This window comes from Canis aureus, chromosome 17 (assembly GCF_053574225.1).
Source record: "Canis aureus isolate CA01 chromosome 17, VMU_Caureus_v.1.0, whole genome shotgun sequence".
In the NCBI taxonomy this organism is placed as follows: Eukaryota; Metazoa; Chordata; class Mammalia; order Carnivora; family Canidae; genus Canis; species Canis aureus.
In genome coordinates, this window is record NC_135627.1 from 44,247,276 (window position 1) to 44,267,599 (window position 20,324).

Sequence of the window (20,324 nt, forward strand, 5' to 3'; positions counted from 1 at the left end):
TCTCATTTGTCCTTATGTAAGTATTGGCATATCCTTGTTTTTTTCAGAACAGGTACTGAAGTCAACAGCATCATCCCATAAAAACTTGAGGAATTTATTTAAGATTTAATCAATGGTTAAATTTTTCTCTTTCTACTCCATAAATTGATTTAAAACTTTAGTAAAACCCCAAAATGCTCACCATGATAAACACCATCAGTCTGGGGTGAAGTTATGGATGTATGGGTGATTTGAATTGTGAATGGGGTGATAGTTACTACCTAAACACACCTATCTCTGGAAACATCGATTCAAACTTTGATGAGTTATTATTTTTGCATTAACTTTACACAAGTAACATATGTTATTTTGTACATATTAATATATTAATAAAATATTGGACATTATATGAGTCATTCTGTATGGCATTAATAGATGTTTATTTAGGTATTTCCCCCCAAAATACATGGATGTGAAAGCTTTCTGATTACTCAGCAGATATGGGTATTCCATTCATGGACATTCATTAATTATATTTGAGCATGATTATTCTCGCAGCAATTATATAAGAATATCTTCATGTTAAACTCTGAGGCAAACTTTACTTACCATTTTACTAATTTAAAGGTTTTGGTAGAAATTTCCTTTCTATAATACAGTCTTATATTTTGTACCATGTTTATAAGGCACTTTTTAAAAAAAGATGTTATTTATTTATTGGGGTGGGAGGCAGAGAGCACAAGCAGTGGGAACAGGAGAGGGAGAGAGAGAAGCAGGCTCCCTGCTCAGGATCCTGAGATCATGACCTGAGCAAAAGAGAGATGCTTAACTAAGCCACTCAGGCACCCCTATAAAGCACTTTTAATTATTAATTACTTAACTAAAATTTTCTTTTTTATTTTTAAAATTTTTTAAGATTTTATTTATTCATGAGACACACAGACTGAGAGAGACAGAGGCAGAGACACAGGCAGAGGGAGAAGCAGGCTCCATGCAGGAAGCCCGACGTGGGACCCCATCCCGGGACCCCAGGATCATGCCCTAGGCCGAAGGCAGATGCTAAACCGCTGAGCCACCCAGGGATTCCCTAACTAAAATTTTCAAAAGAATATATTGATTATTCTGAGATTTAACATTGTTAATATTAATTTGTGTGTGTTTTTTTAACAATAAATTTATTTTTTATTAGTGTTCAATTTGCCAACATACAGAATAACACCCAGTGGTCATCCCGTCAAGTGCCCCCTTCAGTGCCCATCACCCATTCACCCCCACCCCCCGCCCTCCTCCCCTTCCACCACCCCTAGTTCGTTTCCCAGAGTTGGGAGTCTCTCTTGTTCAGTCTCCCTTTCTGATATTTCCCACACATTTCTTCTCCCTTCCCTTCTATTCCTTTTCACTATTATTTATATTCCCTAAATGAATGAGAACATATAATGTTTGTCCTTCTCCGATTGACTCATTTCACTCAGCATAATACCTCCAGTTCCATCCACGTTGAAGCAAATGGTGGGTTGTTGTGGTTTCTAATAGCTGAGTAATATTCCATTGTATACATAAACCACATCTTTTTTATCCATTCATCTTTCGATGGACACCGAGGCTCCTTCTACAGTTTGGCTATTGTGGACATTGCTGCTATAAACATCGGGGTGCAGGTGTCCTGGCGTTTCATTGCATCTGTATCTTTGGGGTAAATCCCCAGCAGTGCAATTGCTGGGTGGCAGGGCAGGTCTATTTTTAACTCTTTGAGGAACTTCCGCACAGTTTTCCAGAGTGGCTGCACCAGTTCACATTCCCACCAACCATGCAGGAGGGTTCCCTTTTCTCCGCATCCTCTCCAACATTTGTGGTTTCCTGCCTTGTTAATTTTCCCCATTCTCACTGGTGTGAGGTGGTTAATATTAATATTATATGCATGTTCAATGCTGTTATGGTATAGTTGTCTGAATCTTAATATTTCAAATGGGATAAAAAATAATGTTAAAAATTAGACACTGAATAAATTCAATAGGAAAATAAAATTCTCCATATGAATAAAATGTGCATGTTGTTACTAGATATAAGTTAGTACAGTAGACATCATTTCCATTGTTTTACTTTAGATTACTGTCATCCTACTAATGATGCCTCCCCCTTCTCTTTTTCTCCTGGATCCTCCCATTAAATGGGGTAGAAGTGAGGAATGCCCATATTCCCTTAACAAAGAAATCTCAGAAACTAGGCCACTCAGATTATTTAGCACTTTGTTCAATAGCATTATAAGAAGGAGATAAATAAACTGCATCTAATGATGAGACTACATTAAAACATTTCCTTGAAAATTTAAGTGACAACCGCAGTAAGTAACCATAATATCTTAATGTACTGGACAAAGTGAACTGGGTTTGTTTAAATGTCTCAGAATTACTGATTTTACTGCGAGGATAGAAAAGGATATGTGTAGCTGACCAGTGAGGAAAGGGTAACTAAGTATTATACATTATATTCCCTGGGGACGAGAGGATTATCTAGGAATATAAATGGCTCTATTAACTAAATAACTAAAAATACATCCTATGTAATATTAATAAATTTCAAGCTGGAATAATTCATAAATTTACTGCATATATAATGACATTATGTAATTTTCCTATTACACAAATAATTATTATCTTATCTATAAAAATCATTAAGTATAATGAGTGATTCATTTAGGTATATATACATAAAAACATACTGATATTATCATAGGAAATATCCATATTATAAACACTGTTGCAATGATTATGCATAAAATGGAATCTGACAGATATTTGACATATATGACCAAAGAATCAGGAGGACATTGTAATATCTCTTCAATAAAGCAAATAAAAAATACAGAGAGTCTATGGATCTTATCATACCAACTAAAGTTATATGATAAAAGCATGGTCTTCATTTAGGCAAAGAAAAGTGTAGCATAATTCTGAACAATTATAAGGACAGAAGGTAAAGTAATCCCAAATTTTAATGGCATTGGATTATATGTCTTTCATAGTGTTTGGTTCTAAATTAAATAATGATTACATAAGCATAATTTGTCAGGAACTACATTAACCAAAACACAACTAACAAAAATATGAGGATGGAAGTTGAAAAAGAATTAGAAGTAGTATGTTCAAATTTACACATTTAAAAAATTAGTAAATAAAGGTATTTAAAGGTGTTTAAAGTTATGGTGATTCCTACAAGAAATAGTTACGAACACTAAAGATTAAGTATGTTTAACTCTAAGAAGTGGTAAAAGATATGAGGAAGGAATGTGGCAAGATATTTTAATCTTATTTTTAATTGTACTGCACTGTTAATATTTTAGTTGCTATCACATAATGACTAAGAGTATCAATCTACAACCGGATTGCCTTGGTTCAAATCTTAGTTTCACTACTTAACAACCTAGGGCCTTAGACAATTCACTAAACATCTATTTATCTATCTTAAATACCTATTCATCTTAGTTTCCTCTTTTGTGAATTTAAAAATTAAAAGTGGTTCTATTGGAGGGTTCTTCTCAGGGCTTAACGCTCTAATATTTAAAAAGCATATGCCAGGGGTACTGGGGCTGGCTCAGTTGGTAGAGCACATGATTCTTGATTCTAAGGTCAAGGTCCACACTGGGTAGAGAGATTACTTAAAAATAAAGTCATATGGGATCCCTGGGTGGTGCAGCGGTTTGGCGCCTGCCTTTGGCTCAGGGCGCGATCCTGGAGACCTGGGATCGAATCCCACGTCGGGCTCCCGGGGCATGGAGCCTGCTTCTCCCTCTGCCTGTGTCTCTGCCTCTCTCTCTCTCTCTCTCTCTCTCTCTATCATAAATAAATAAAAATTAAATAAAAATTAAAAAAAAAATAAAGTCATAAATAAATAAATAAATAAATAAATAAATAAATAAATAGTGTGTATGATTAGGTAAGCATTATAAAAGAATTAAGTAAAATAAAAAGAAAAGAAACATCATGCATACAGATAATGGCAAATGCATTTCATAACACATTATTCAAATTTTAATTAACATTACTTATTACTGAAAACATTGCTTTGAGTAAGTGAAATAGTATTTTTATGATGGCACCTGATACATTACAAATATCTAATTTTATAAAGGTTTTTTTAATAAGATGATAAGTACTTAGAGCAAACAGTTGTATGTTTTGAAGTACTAATTTTATGGGAAGGAATTAGACATTATAATATTTGGCATTGTATGTAATTTGTGATATCAGAAAGCAAAGTGAATGAAAACTGCAGCATTTTCTGAATTTGTTTGTAATTTCATTGAGAAATTGAAAATGCTTTTATGTCATTTCAATGCTAATTATTCAGTATGCCAAATAGTATGCTTATTTTCTTATGTTTTAAAAAATTCAGAAACTCACTATCCAACATGCAAAGGAGAATTCCTGAATCTTGAGTCCTAAATCTCAATCTATCCCAAACTTCAAATTGACACCTCCTTGAATCAATGTATGTCTTCAAATCCTCATCTGGAAAAGAACAAAAAACCAGGAAAGTCATCTCTCATTCTCATTGTTTTAATCAATATTGATCAGAAATTTAATGTTCAATCATCAGTGGGTCTCATTCTATTAGTATTTCAGAATAATTAAGATTATTTATAAAATACTGGCAGTTCTAATTTATAAGCAAGTTGTACTGTAAAGTTCATTTGTTAGTCACAGACTATAAAGGTCAGAAAAGACTTCAGAGGCCATCAACTTCCCCACTCCATTTTTGGTATAAACCGTCCTGGAACATCCTTATCACTGACAGATGGTCATTCATCCTTTGGTTAAAAATGTCAAGTGATCACAAGCTCAGTAATTTAAAGGCAGCTCATTTTGCATCTGGACAGCTGGAGTATTTATTAAATTTTACTTCTATTAAACTGTTTCCCTATAGTCACACATACTTGCTACAAGTATTTATTTCATGTCAGATAATGTCAAATACATTGAAATCACAGAACTAATAGTCCAATAGAAAGGACACAGAATAACCAAATAATGGCACAGATATATTATTATAAATTGAGATGAATGTAGAAAAGGGAAGAAAAAAGTTACTGTTAATGTTCAGTTGGGAAATCTGATGTCCTTCAGGGGCTCACACTCACACAGAAACAGGCTTTAAAAAGTCCTATTGCTGAACTAAGAAGAGGGGATTTAAATGGAGGTTGGGGGACAGGAGTGGAGGGTACCAAGAGGAGAGGAGGAGAGGAAAGCCTGTTTCACTTCAGAGATCAGTGTGAGGAAGACTAGATGTGTAGGTTCCGAGGCAGACAGCTGCATTCAAGAAGCCGAAAAAGGGACAAAGTATGTGAAGCAAATTGTACAAAAAGGAAAAAGTTGCAAGAGGAAACTAGAGAGGTAGTAGAGGCCAGGCAGAGTTAAGGCCCCAAGGGTCCTTCTAAATTTGCTACTATCTCCTCCCTAAAGTGATATCCAGTACATGTACACCCTGTCCAACATTATATGTGACAGTAGTTACCAAGTCTGTTTCTCAAATCTCAGCTGAATGAGTGTCTCCAAATCCATCCACCATTTTTCATACTGTCCAGAAAAGTCACACTTCCAATTGGCCTCTTCTGCTGCTGAAGTTGTACGTTTGGGTTTGTAGTAATTTTAACAATGTATTGCTAGAACTAATCATGATATTATACTTGTCATCTTTGTTAAATAATGATTTGTGCTACTATTGATATTTGCCATGATCACATAATCCATGTCCAAATCTGGTCATATTTGAGGGTCAAAGCGGGAACCATCAAAAGTGGGAAAGTAACACAAAGACAGTAAATATAAACCAGTCCTCCTAAGGGCAAACCAGGGTTTATACATGCCTAATAAAAAAAAGGATGCCCAGTTAAATTTTAAGGTCTGACAGAGAATAAGTAAATAAATTTTCAGTATAAGTATGTCCCATGCAATAGTTGAAGTTGACTTATGCTAAAAGTTATTTATTCCCTCTAACCTTCATTTAACTGAAGGTCCTGTATTTTTGCTGAATCTGGCAGACTCATCTGCATCTATAGGACTCACAGTAGCCTAATAAATATTTCCATCATCTGTGGTTCCAAATGATGACTACTTCTGCACCTGGCAAAGCACAGTGACCATTATTACATTAAAGTCTTTCAGAAATCATAAGATTTTCATAATGTTTGTTAGAGGACAGAATAATACAAACAACCTATTGAGCACCTTCAATATTTCAAGCACTCTGCCATTCTCTGGAAATTCAAAAATAAATAAGACAAGACTCCTACTCTCAGGATGCCACCATAGGAAACAAGGACAAATATCTAAAATGCAAGGTGAAAGTGATGTGTTAAAAGTGGATAGAAGGCAGCCCGGGTGGCCCAGCGGTTTAGCACCACCTCCAGTCCAGGGCGTGATCCTGGGGTTCCGGGAGAGAGTCCTACATCAGGCGCCCTGCATGGGGCTTGCTTCTCCCTCTGCCTGTATCTCTTCCTCTCTTCCTCTCTCTCTCTCTCTCTCTCTCTCTCTCTTTGTGTGTGCGTGTGTGTGTGTCTATCATGAATAAATAAAATCTTTTTTAAAAAAGTGGATAGAAAACTTGATAGGAACATAATCAGGGAGTTGTTAAATACTAGGGAAATTTATGTAGACTGGGAATTTGATATTGAGTAGCAGTTCACCTGGTAGAAAAAATAGGGGAAGACAGCCCAAACAGCGCTCCTAGCTTGTGCAAAGTCACTATTTGAATGTGAGTGTCTAGGAAACACTGTAGAGTGCAGTGAGCATGAGAAGATAGAGCTACAGATGAGATTAGGACAGTGGACTGCAGCAAAGGGCCTTGCTGAAAAATATATACTAGTGATTCTCATTTATTGATTGTATATCATGTGCCAGGCACAGTGGGAATAAAAGTTAAAAATAGAGAGAAAGATATTTCGGAAGTTATCTGAACCTGGATCTCTGACAGAAGGGCAAAGATAACTGTGAAGTGCTCAGCTTAGGCAGTGGGGTAGATTGTGATGCCATTTCCTGAGAGAAAAAAAAAAAAAACAGAGGAAGAATAAGTAGGAGGTGAGAGAAGAGGAGGCAAAGTGGAGCTTGGGAATGTTAAATCTAAACAATGTTTCCCTTTTTATTTTTAATAGGGTGATAACAAGATCATTTTACTCGATGACTAACGGAGTATGAAGTCGGAACAGCATTTTTGTGGATGTTTGGCTATTTTTAGGTTCTTTGTTGCCTAAGTGAAGGTTTGTGCAATGAACAGATACATGAGTGGCAACGATGTCAGTTTCTCCAGACAATAGCTCTAGATCAGTGTAGCCCAGGTCTCGTTTCTCAGGGGCAACTTCTCATTATGCTGAGACAGAGCTGCCCTCGTAGGAAGGTTGATGGCTTCCCAGATTGCAAAACAGAAGTGAATTGATAAGAAAGGTGGTAAGAAGGTTATTTCCTGATTGAATCACATAATTATACAGTTAGCACTGAGTTCTGTTTTTAGAGACTGAAGTTAAAATTTACTTCCTGGGAATGGAGGTGATTGTATGTTAGGCATCTAAGAAAAGAGTGAAGAGCATTAATCAGCAATGCATTTACTTTTATAAATCCAAGTTATTTTCTGAGAACCTCAGGAAATTTCCTTGAATTCTAAACACTCCAATTACTCTTTAGATCTTTTAGTAAATTTTTACAAATGAAATTTATATATCTACTACACATTTCTAATATTTGGGGTTTTAATTTTTACTTTTTCTCTCTGCTTCTTTATTTAAGTGGCATTTAAAAAGATAAGGAAACATTTATATAGTCCCCCAGCACTTTGCCCCAAGTAAGTACTCAACAAATGGTTTTGACTGACTACCCAATGTGTATTATAATAGTAGCATAGTGGAAAATTCTTTCTTGCTAAAGAGAAAAATTAACCCTATCCAGTCCTTTTATGCATATAAACTAAGGTTATCTCTTATCCTTAATTCTGCTATAAAATCATTCCGCTTTGAAAACTGCAGAGATGCAGTTTCTAGGAATATAAAATAGCAAGTATTATTTTAAAGTAGCTAGAATCAAATAAACCACAAACATTAATTAAAATGATAAAATAATAATTAGTATTTTTATCAATGAAGACTCATATGCATAACTCATTTTCCAAAACAGCAAAATCATTTTGCTCAATCATCTAATTATGTATTTATTTTGCTTTTTACTTTGTAAACTTTAATTTCTCTATAACTCATAATTACTTCGAGTCTATTTGTAACATTGACATTTTTCATAATATTAGGAGGTTTAAGTCTTATTGAGGCATTCTTTCTACTGTAAAAACATAATGAAATATCATATCAAGATTGTAAGCTATTTCCCATGTGATTGGCTTCAGCAGAATATTTTGATTTACATCACACATGCTTTACTACTTCCAATTCCCTCTTTACTTTTTAGTACAGATCATGCAAGGAACGGACCACATTGCCCAGATATTCCAATAATACTCAGATACAGAGTATATCTCTCCCACATTCCAAAATCCTGGCAACCCTAGGCCATATACCAAGTCAATGAATTATTAAATATTCATTTTGCAATTAGAAGAAGAAATGCAGTTCTTGAAGGCAAGCATTTGTTTATTTTACCAATTTTATTTTTTTTAATTTTTATTTATTTATGATAGTCACAGAGAGAGAGAGAGAGAGAGAGAGAGGCAGAGACATAGGCAGAGGGAGAAGCAGGCTCCATGCACCGGGAGCCCGATGTGGGATTCGATCCCGGGTCTCCAGGATCGCACCCTGGGCCAAAGGCAGGCGCCAAACCGCTGCGCCACCCAGGGATCCCTATTTTACCAATTTTAAATTACCTTTATAGTAGGGATGTAGCCTCACATTGGTTTGTGAACATACACAGAGGCTTTGTATCAGCCAGCTATTGCTGATTGTAACAAAACATCCCAATTCTAAGTGGCTTAGAATGAGCATTTATTTTCATGGGTCTGTGAATAGGCAAAGGGGAGCCCTGCTCCTGGCCAAAGCTCATTGGATCAAGGGCTGCTCCGCATGTTTTTCATCTTCCTCCATCATATCTGAAGACAGCATTATAAAATGAATTTTTTTTAGTAATGAAACAGCTTCCCCTTTCCCTGACTGCTTTCTGCATGCAGAAAGTTGGGAGCCCCAAAATATTTTTGCTTTATTTTTGTCTTATTTACTATTTAAAGCAGGATTAGTACCTTTTAGTTCAGATTTATGGCACTTTTGTAAGTTATCTCTTCCAAATAGCTTGTGGGCATTCTATGTATCTGATTCCACCATTCTTGGAGGTAAACATCTTTCCCTCCAGACTTAATAATTCGGTTTTGGGGCATATCTGGCCCACACATTTCCTAGAAGACCTACCGCCTACCTGAAAGTGTCTACTAGAAACTACCTTATCATTTCTAGAGAATTATTTTTAAAGGTTGTATTTAATTATTTGAGAGGCAGAGAGAGAGAGAGAGGGAGAGAGAGAATCTGAAGCAGATTCTGCACTGAACATAGTTCAATACGGGGCTCAATCCTACAACCAGGAGATCGTGACCTGAGCTGAAACCAAGAGTTGGTCGCTCAACCTACTGAACCACCTAGATGCCCCATTTCTAGAGAATTTAACCAAAGGGTGTTGGAAGTATATCCTTAACTTGGTTTTTACCCTGAGCATAATGTCTGCACTCTTGTTTTGAAATTTTGCTAGTAGAAGAGTATAGAGATAAGAAAAAGTTCTAGTTTCCAAGCCAATAATTCTGCTTGCAAACTGATCAATTCTTTCCTGAGCCTACATGTTGCAGAATTGTATTACATGCAGCTATCATGATTTTGATGTCCACCTGGCTGCCATCTTACTCAAGTGGACAAGTTCTTAAGTTCATGTACTATGTTATATGTTACTGCAGGCAACAACCCTACCAAATATTTCAACATTTCATATGGTCATCAATTCATCCTGATTTGTCCATAACTTTCCCGGTTTTAGCAATGAATGTCCCACATTCCAAGAAATCTCTCAGTTTTAGACAGGCTGTAATAGCTAGTTACTGTACTACTATATAACTCATAACATGGCTTGCAAATTTTAAAGCTTCCTATTACAATATTCTTATATCTTTTAACAGGTTGCTCATCTACCACTTCACAATTCTAAATATATATATAATTATAGCACTCCACTTAACAGCAACAATTTCTATAACAGTATAACAATGCATCTCTAAACACAGCACCTTCAAATAACAATAATTTATTATTGTTCCCATGCCTGGGTGGTTGACCGATTGGAGCAGGGCTCATCTGGGGACAACTCAGTTCCACATGTCTCTTATCTTCTTTGGACCAGTTAGATAACCTTGCTGAATTCCTGTTATGGTAATGGCTGTGACATAAGAACAAGCCTAATCATACAAGCATAGTTCAAGTGGCCAAGCCCAAGGTCAACAAACAGGGAAACAGACTGCAGCTTTAATGGGAAGGAGGGGTGAAAGAATAGCAAAAAGATTTTATTACACTTAAGTATTTTTACTATGTCACACTATATTTAGCTATTCAGGTGTACTTCATTTAAGCGTGAGGTTTAAGTTCTCTTAAATAAATAACATCATACCATCTAATGAGGTCAACTTACCAGCCTTCAAGATTTTGTTTCCATTGTCAGAGTGCTACCAGGAAGTAAACGGCATATAAGAATACTACAAATTTACTAACCATCTCAGAAGGAGAGAGAAAACCAGAATCAAGAAAAAGCATGGACAAAGTTGTAATCATGGTGATCAAAAATGCCAGGAACATTTAAAGAGGAGAGCACTAACAGAAGAACCAACTGACAGCTGCCCACCCTGTGCAGCAATTGACTTTTCTTTTGTTATTTTTACTATTGAATACAATCTTTCTGCTAAGTTGATTGCATCCAGAATTTTTTGTAATGCTTCTTTTCCTGGTTTTCCAATAGAAAGGTCACTGTCCTATTAAGTCTTTTTAAAAATTAATATAGCTGTTTCCCATCCTAAAAGTAGTTTGTGGTTACTACAGAGAATACAAATATTTAGAGGTAAAAAGAAAGAAATCCAGAATCCTACAGCCTTGATACAGTCATCCTAAACATGATACAGCATCTTTTTATATTCATTTTCCTATGTGTATTTTCCATAAATGTAATAAAAATAGTACGCAAAAATAGTTTCTACTCAAATTATACCTTCATTTTACAGCTTGCAAGCCTGTTCATCTGCATAGCTTCCATTTCAAACCCCTATGTCAAACAGGCTTTCTTTTACTGCTGTTTTTCTGAATTGAAATAGGATATTCTTTTCCCGTGTGCTAGGCTCTTAAAAGAGAAGGGGCTCATAAAAAAACAAAACTATAGTACAGAATTGTATACAAACTAAATGCAAAACATAATACAAAAATGCAAAAGCTTTTGAATTGTTACCAGGCTTCTTTCTGGTTTTGACCTGCCTAAAGCACTCTGATTGCTAGGACTCTTGCAAAATGTAATGCACCAGTGATGAGCCTCAGTTCCCCCAGCCCACACTTAACCCACAGTCACAAAGATTTCCTTCCAAACATTTGCTGTTGCAATCTAGGGATGGGTTCAGATGTTGTTAGTTCAAAGACTCCTATTCAGGCTGTTCTGGAATGATCCATGGCTATCATGTCAGAGGGTACGTCTGCTTGGTTTTCAGGTTGAATTTCTGAGTCCACTCAAATTTCTGAAGACTTATTTGGGTGATGAAACATAGTCTGTGCCTTTTTAAAAAGACAATTCTCCTCATCCTTAGAAAAACTTCTTCCTAGAGTCTATTAATATAGGCATGTCAAAATAAACATGCTGATTTCAAATCCCCGTTGACAGTGTGTGAGAGATTTTGCCTTATTCGGTGTCTTATATTTGCTAGTTAGTTGTTGGAAGAATTTGTTGTAGGGATGCTAATCAAGAGATATTCTAAGAAAAAATCATCAACTTAATTATTTTTATTTGTTTAAGCATCTGGGTTTCATTTTGTTTTTATTTTCCTTAAAATTCAATCAAAATAACTCTTGTACACACATTACAATGCTGACAAAAGGTCCATTTGAAAAGCAGGAAGTCCCGTTTTTTCCAGTCCACAAACCACTCCCTACTGGCAACAACTTTCAATTCTTCAAGTTATTTCTTCAAGTATTTACTCTGAATTTTACTACTTTCCCTTAATTTATTCATCTAACAAATTATTTGCTAATATTTTGTGATGCTGGATGACCATTTAGCCTTCTCAAAATTACCACATTCTGTACTCAAACTGACATAATATTTACATTATTATAATGGTCATGAAAATATTATTCAGAGCCAAGTAATGGTCTCTCTCTATATATATTTTTTTTTCATTTTCTTACCTTTCCTTCATTTATGATTTTTGGAGAGTCTTTTTCTTTTACTTCTATGGCTGACAGTTACAATTGAGAGCTCCAATGAAGCATGCCTCTCTTTGTCCATGCCCTTTACAATGTAACTTTGCTATTCGTTGTTCATTCCAGGAACAGCCTTTTCCTCTTCCTCCTGAATCTGGGCTGTAATTTGACTTGTTTTGACCAATGAAATGAGAATGAAAGGATATTGTTCTACTTCCTAGATTCAGTCTCAAAGGACCTCAATGGAGGTTTCTGCTTTTACTCTGTAGGAACCATGAGACAACACGAAAAAAAGAAGCCAAGGTAAAACACCCCAAGGAGTGAGAGAGGCCATGCCACCCTAACCCTTAAAGACCTTACATAACACATGTAAATGTAATTCTGCCCAACCAGCAGAATAATTGCTCTAGAATCATGAGAGGCAATAATCCACTGTTGTTTCATGTAAATTGTGTATCCCACAGAAATAATTAAATAAATACAAAGAACATGGAGTGAGCTTATAACATAGTGTTCAACAGAAAGGAAAAAAAAAAAGAAATTAGAATGAGATGGATCAATCATTAGTACTTATATTACTTAAATATATGCATTCAAAATAATACCCATTTGCACAGTTATTACAGATATAAACAATACATAAAAAATATATCAAAATGGTTTCTTATGGCGGAAGAAGAAATGAAGTGTGGCATAGGGATTAAAGGAAATAAGAAAATTAGGAGTGGAATCTTGCAAAGACCAATGACAATAATGGCCATAAAGTGAGGAGTGTGATGAACTCAGCCTTCTGCCTATGAGGTACCCTTCCCTTCCCCAAAAAATCTACCACACACATCCCACTTACCTTACCCAGGCTCATTAAATCAAAAACTTTTTAGTGGTACCCAGTCATTGTTATCATTTTATTGCTCCCTAGGCAATGGTAATGTGATAGACAATCATGGTTGATAACTATTAATCTGGCATCATAAAGTTCTTTTCTAAATTTTAATTAATTAATTAATTAATTAATTAATAAGCTTTCTGTGTTTGTCTGTCTGTTTGTTTTCCTGGACTTCTCCTCCTAGAATCTTCCACCTCCAATCTATCTTTATCTGTAGGTTTACAGCCCATCCTGAAATTCCTTGTTGCTACTCTCTTCAGTCAGTTGCACTGTTTCTTGTATCTTAGCTTTTTACCTCAACTGGTTTACTCACTTCTTTTTATGAAGTACATTCTTCAGTATCCTAGCAATAAAGTGTGCACTGGAGATCAATTCTATAAACCTTTTCATGCTTACAGATGCCTTACTCTGCCTTTATACTCACTTCATAGTCTTGTGAGAAATAAATTTATGAATAGAAAATCAGTTGGTGCTCTTTGGCTCTCATTTTTTTCCTTTTATATATAACTGACTTTTATATATTTATTTTTCTACCCTTCACCTATCCCTATCAACTCCAAACCAGGAGCTTTTAGAGGTTAGCATTTAGCTTTTAAGTTTGTCATACAGAGTTACATGTTTTAATCCCCACATACATGAGGACTTTAAATTATCTCTTATAACTGATATCTAGGCTAAGATACCATTGTCAAAGAGTATACTCTGTATGATTTGAATCATTTGAAATTTATTGAGACATGATTTATGGACTAGCACATGAATAATATTTGTAATTATGTTATATATGCTCAAAATAATGTAGTATATTTTATAGTTGTTGGGTGAAATATTTTATATATGCCACTAGGGTAAAACTATTAAAATGTTTCTTAGATACTCTACATACTAGGTAAATATTTTGGCCTGTTTCACTAATTACTAATAGAAAGGAGTTTAAAAAGAGGTAAAACAGACCTAAAATTCCTGTGGAACTATATATGACCCCAAAGAGCTGAAACAATCCTGAACAAGAAAAGCAAAACTAGAGGCATCACACTTCCTATTTCAAACTATACTACAATGCTATAGTAATTAAAATATTATGGTATTGGCATAAAAACAGACATATAGAACAATGGAACAGAATAGAGGGCCCATAAATAAGCCCACACTAATACATGAACTAATTTTCAACAAAGGCACCAAGAATACACAATGAAGAATGGATAGTCTCTCTAATAAGTGATGTTGGGAAAACTGGATATCCTTATGCAAATTAATGAAACTGAACCTCTATCTTACATTACATGCAAAAATCAGCTTAAATTAATAAAACGCTTAAACATAAAATAAAAAACCATAAAAATCTTTGGGGAAAATAGGGAGTAAATTCCTTGACATTCGTTTTGGAATTATTTTTGGGATCTGACACCAAAAGCACTGGCAAAAAAAGAAAAGTATAGAAAGAAGCCAAAATAAACCAGTTTGACTACATCAAAACTATCTTTCCCACAACTATGGAAACCATCAACAAAACGAAAAGACAACCTACAGAATGGGAAAAATATTTGTAAACCACCTATCTCATAAGGAGTTAATATCCAAAACATGTAAGAAATTCTTCCAACTCAATGGCAAAAAAAAATCCTCAGTAACACAATTAAAAAATGAGCAAAGGAACTGAGTAGACAACTTCTGAAAAAGACATGCAAATGGCTTACAGGTATATGAAAAGATGTCATCATCATTGATCTTTGGGAAGTGCACGTCAAAACTACAATGAAGTCTCATCTCACATCTGTTTGAATGGCCATCATCAAAAAGACAAGAGCTGGGCAGCCCGGGTGGCTCAGCGGTTTAGCGCCGCCTTCAGCCCTGGGCGTGATCCTGGAGACCTGGGATCGAGTCCCACATCAGGCTCCCTGCATGGAGCCTGCTTCTCCCTCTGCCTATGTCTCTGTCTCTCTCTCCTCTCTGTTTCTCATGACTAAATAAATAAAATCTTTTAAAAAATATATTAAAAAAAAAAGACAAGAGCTAATTAACGTCAGTAAGGATATAGAGAAAAGGGAACTCTTATGTACTGTTGGTGGGAAAGGGAATGTAAATCGGTACAGTCACTATGGAAAACTGTATAGAGATTTCTCAAAAAAAAAAAAGTGACTACCAATTAAAATTGATTACCATATGATCCTGAATTCCACTACTATTTTTTTAAAGGACTACTAAGTCACTACTACTAAGTCACTATATTGAAAAGAAAACTGTACCCCCATGTTCACTGCAGCATTATTCACAACAACCAAGACATAGAAACAACCTATGTGTTGATCAATGGACAAACAAATATTCAGCCAATAAAAAGGAGATCTTGCCATATGCAACAGCATGGATTAATCTGGAAGGCATTATGTAAGTGAAATAAATCAGAGAAAGGCAAATTCTGTATGGCATCACTTATATGGGGAAATCTTTAAAAAAAAATAGTTGAACTCAGAGAAACAGACTATAGAAAGGTGGTAACGGGGCTGGCCACTGGAAGAAAAGAGGAGATTAGCCAAAAGATACAAACTTTTAAGTTTTAAAAAGAATGTGTTCTGGAGACCTAATGTGTTCTGGTGACTATAGTTAATATATATTTGAAATTTGCTAAGAGAGTAAATCTTAAGTGTTTTTACCATATATATATAAAACGTTAATTATGTAAGATAATGAATATGTTAGTTAGCTTGATTGGGGTAATCATTTCATAATGTATATGTACATGAAATCATCAGACTATACACTTCATAAAATATTAGAATTACGTTTGTCAATTATACCTCAATAAAGCTGGAAAAAAGGGTTCTTGGTACACAGGGAGACACTGAACAAGTATTTGCTGAGTAAATGAATGCCTAACTTGATATATATGACAATAACTAAGTAAATAAATAAAATCAACCACTACGATTATGGTTTTTTTTTCAATTGCCTTACATAATTTAAGAACATTATTGAGACATATCAAAATACACACTTTCTTGGCAAATCAAATCTTAACAGCTTTTTGAAGTAATTTTTATATCTAATAATGCTTTTTTGCAACAAAGTATATTTTGAATATCAGAAATGTACTTAAAATTGCTTTCTTTTGGTTGGTATTTACATGCCTATCTGAATGTAAATGTTACATCAAACCTTTTTATATTCCATTTCAGATTTATCACAATTTGTGATTGGATTTTTGTATTTTATTTTTTATCAAATAATTATCATCTTTGAATTGAACATACTTGAACATTAACATATATATAATATGATGGCTGCAAGATTTACATTTAATTCTATCATCTTTTTTGTGCTTTCTATTTGTCCTCTGTTTTTCTGTTTTTGCCTTCTGTAGAATTCTATGATTATTTTGTTACCATTCCACTTTGTCTTTTGTACCAGTATGAGAGTTTTGTTTCTTTCATTGGCTACCATAGTGGAAAGAAGGGAGTTACATAGCTAACCTCTAATTCATTCCTTTCCAGATTACAGGAAGGATATACACAAGGGAAAGAAAATAAGTCAGGTGACCTGGCCTAATTTCCTGATCAACATGACTACTGGTATTCTATGTAAATAGATCAATGATATTTTCTAGGTGGCGAGTCTTTATGGAATATTTTATTTATTTATTTTTAAAGATTTTATGCTTTAAAATGAGAGACACAAGAGAGAGAGACACACGAGAGAGAGAGAGAGAGAGAGAGAGAGAGAGAGAGAGGCAGAGACAAAGGCAGAGTGAGAAGCAGACTTCCTACAAGGAGCCCAATGCGGGACTCGATACCAGGATTCCAGGATCATGACTTGAGCAGAAGGCAGATGTTCAACCGCTGAGACACCCAAGTGTCCCATTATGGAATGTTTTAAACAGCAATCTCAGGCTAAAGGATTACTTATATTAGTAAGCCTTTTAGAACCATAAATTTATGAAGCACATTTCTCTAAGAATATATCAGATAAGCTGGGAGTATGAAACAGACATGAATGAACACTCTTAGCTGTGTGAGGTGATAACTTATGTGCCTCACTTAGAAGTGACTTCCAGTCTGGACCAGAGACTGGATATCCCCTAAGAGAAGGAAAGACTTGAGTAGCTACCTCCTGCCCATACCTCTCTCCCTGCTCTGCATAGCCTCTTTATCACCTCTATTCTTGAAATTAACAATAAAGCCTGAGAAGGGGTAGGAGTTTGATTTGAAAATCAGGTCTTTTGTATTAGTTCATCTGGATTTCAACATGCATTCTCTACTTTTCAAATCCAACATGAATCAAAATTTTTGCTCTCTTACTTGATAAAGTAATTAAATTATTGAAAGAGTTTATTCTCTGTCAGTCTATGTCCCATTTCTCTATTGGTTTTCATTCTCTATTTTATAATCCAAAAGATTTTCTTGTGTTTGGAGTTTTTTTCTTATTTGTTTTGGGTTTTTTTTTTTGGTTTTCGTTTTGGTTTTTTTTTTTTTTTTTTTGGTTTTCGTTTTGGTTTTTGTTGCAATTAATGCTCATTGTCACCCCTTCTCAAATATGTACCCCATTGTTTTGGCTCTTCATTTTTTCTTATCCCTCAAATTTTCCATTTTTGGATCACTTTGCTTTACACTAATATATATCCTTTATAATTTACTTTAGTGTACTTCTCTGGGTGGTGAATTATATGTTTATATACTTCTTTGAAAACGTGTATTTAAAAAAAAGAAAGAAATGTGTATTTTGAAAGTGATTTTGAAATACATATTCATTGGGTATAGCATTCCAGGTTAGATTTTTTCTTAAATCAAAGTTTTCTCATTCTAATGTAAATATATATTACAGAAGATATAAGTAATAGATTACTATAATTTCATAGTATCCTCAAAGTCTCTTATTTTCTTTGCTGTGTTTTCCATATTTTCCTCTGTATTCTTCAATAATTCTGAATAATAAGCTTCATTCAGTTGTGTTTAATCTATAGTTTTCAACTTTAATTTTTGTGTTTTCCACTTTTAGTTTCTGTTTATTTTCCAAATCAGTATTTTACATTTATAGTTTCTTATTCTCTGTAATTATTTCCAAGATTTTTCCTCATGTCTTTTAGAGTTGGTTATTTATTTGGTTATTTCATAACCTGTGTCTAATAATTTCAATATCTCAAATTTTTATGCCTTTGGGGTTTTTTATGTTTTTCACTGATTTTAATTCATTGTATTCTATTGTGTGTCTAGTTATTTCAGGCTATAACTTGAACACTTTGGGAAAATTAATTTATGAGGTAATTTGAGGTCTGGGTTAGCAGATCTTTTTCCCAGAAAAGAAGTTCATTAGCTTCATCTGGAATCCCATAAGCACTATATTTCCAGGAAATATTTAGTCCAATTTTTACATGTGAAGGTCACTGGACCATTCAGGTGCCGAACACTAAACTGATTGATAAGGTCCTGATAATTCCAATTATTTTTGCCATGAAATTGTAGCCAATCAGGTCCCAGCTTAAGATGGGGAAGAGTATCAGACTTTATCTTGTGCAAAACCTGGTTTTGGGCTCTTATCTCTTTTTCCTTTAATGCTGACAAAAACATATCTCTGTTTCCTAGCTGTTTGGTCTACATAAGCAAATGTCCACAGGGTAAAGGCAATTTGTAGTGCTAGGTTTAAATATCTGGATTCTTATCTTTTCCTAAAAATTTGGATGGGTTAATAGTAATATTGTTAGCATTTCAGTTGCTTTTTTGAAGTTTTTCTTTTTTTAATAATGGCTACAAAGCTCATAGAATTTTTATATAAAGAGAAATGGAAAACATTAATGTCATGTAACTTTTTTTACACTTGTATCGTGCTTTGCTCTTATTATTATTTTTTTAAGATTCCTTTATTTATTCATGAAAGACACAGAGAAAGAGAGGCAGAGATACAGCCAGAGGGAGAAGGAGGTTCCATGCAGGGAGCCCAACGCGGGACTCGATCCCAGATTCCAGGATCACACCTTGAGCCAAAGGCAGACGCTCAACCACTGAACCACCCAGGCGTCCCTATAACTTTTGTTTTTTCTATCATTTCTCTTCATAGTTCTTGTCCGATGAGACTATATTGCTGCTGTTTTATTTAAAGTGAAACATAAGAATATGTTAACGGCAAGGGCGACTGGATGGTACAATCAGTTAAGTGTCTGATGATTTCAGCTCAGATCATGATCTCAGGGTCTTGATATGGAGCCCATGTGTTCGGCTCTGTGTTCAGCAGGGTGTATGCCTGAGATTCTCTCTCTCTCTCCGTGCCTTTGCCCCTCCCTCCTGCTCTCTCAAATAAATACATAAATCTTTTAAAAATATATGCTAATGACAAGAAATGATGACAAAATTCCCCATTTAGAAGTCATTTTACACATAGAAAAGCCAAATGATCCCAAATAATCACTATTAATTCAGTTCTAAAAATGATCAAACTAAACAAATTTATAACTTGAATGCTAATAACAGTATCTTAAACTAAATAAAAAATTATGCCTGAACTTTTTATATGTAAACTTTATATTTGTAAAAAAAAAAAGTTGTTCATAACTACAGGTATATAATCTCTTCCTCAATATCAGTAGTTATTTTTCCTGAAAACAAAAATATGAAGGATTAAGAATGAGGTAACTTCACCATTTTATCAAATGAATTTAGAATAGATTATCCAGGTGGCTTTGAGTTTTCTCCTCTCCTCCCAATGCCTCTCTTATCCCCTGAGTTTCAGATATCCAAAAGTACATGTTTGTTTGAGTTTGATAGTTACAGAGATTTCATAATATATGTCTACTTCCACTTTTTAACATTGTAGCCAAATATTTAGTTTGTGAAATAAACCATCCAATTAAATTGACAAAAACCAACTTCTTATTGGTAAAATTATGCTTCCCTTATTTGAGTGGAGTTATATTGCATATGCCTAAATATTCTGAATAATCTTGGAATAAACTCAAAAAGTTTACATCTAAAAGTTAATAAGTAAGTTTGTATTCTATAAAAACCAAAATTTAAGCAAACAATTATAGCCATTATCCAATTTTATTAATTCGTA

At 34.5% G+C, this 20,324-nt stretch overlaps 1 long non-coding RNA gene across 6 annotated transcripts in view; it reads right to left on the reverse strand.

Moving 5' to 3' along the window:
- Positions 1–3,904: 3,904 nt before the first annotated feature.
- Positions 3,905–20,324, reverse strand: part of LOC144287941 (uncharacterized) — a 41,530-nt gene continuing 25,110 nt past the window's right edge. For 2 of the 6 annotated variants that reach the window (XR_013355812.1, XR_013355810.1), the window contains 2 exons: positions 12,380–12,657; positions 3,906–4,487 (listed from right to left, as the gene is read on the reverse strand). This is a non-coding gene — a long non-coding RNA (uncharacterized LOC144287941). Of the gene's footprint in view, positions 4,488–12,379; positions 12,658–20,324 lie in introns of all 6 variants that reach the window. The other 4 variants (XR_013355814.1, XR_013355811.1, XR_013355813.1 and 1 more) reach the window with 4 other exon arrangements.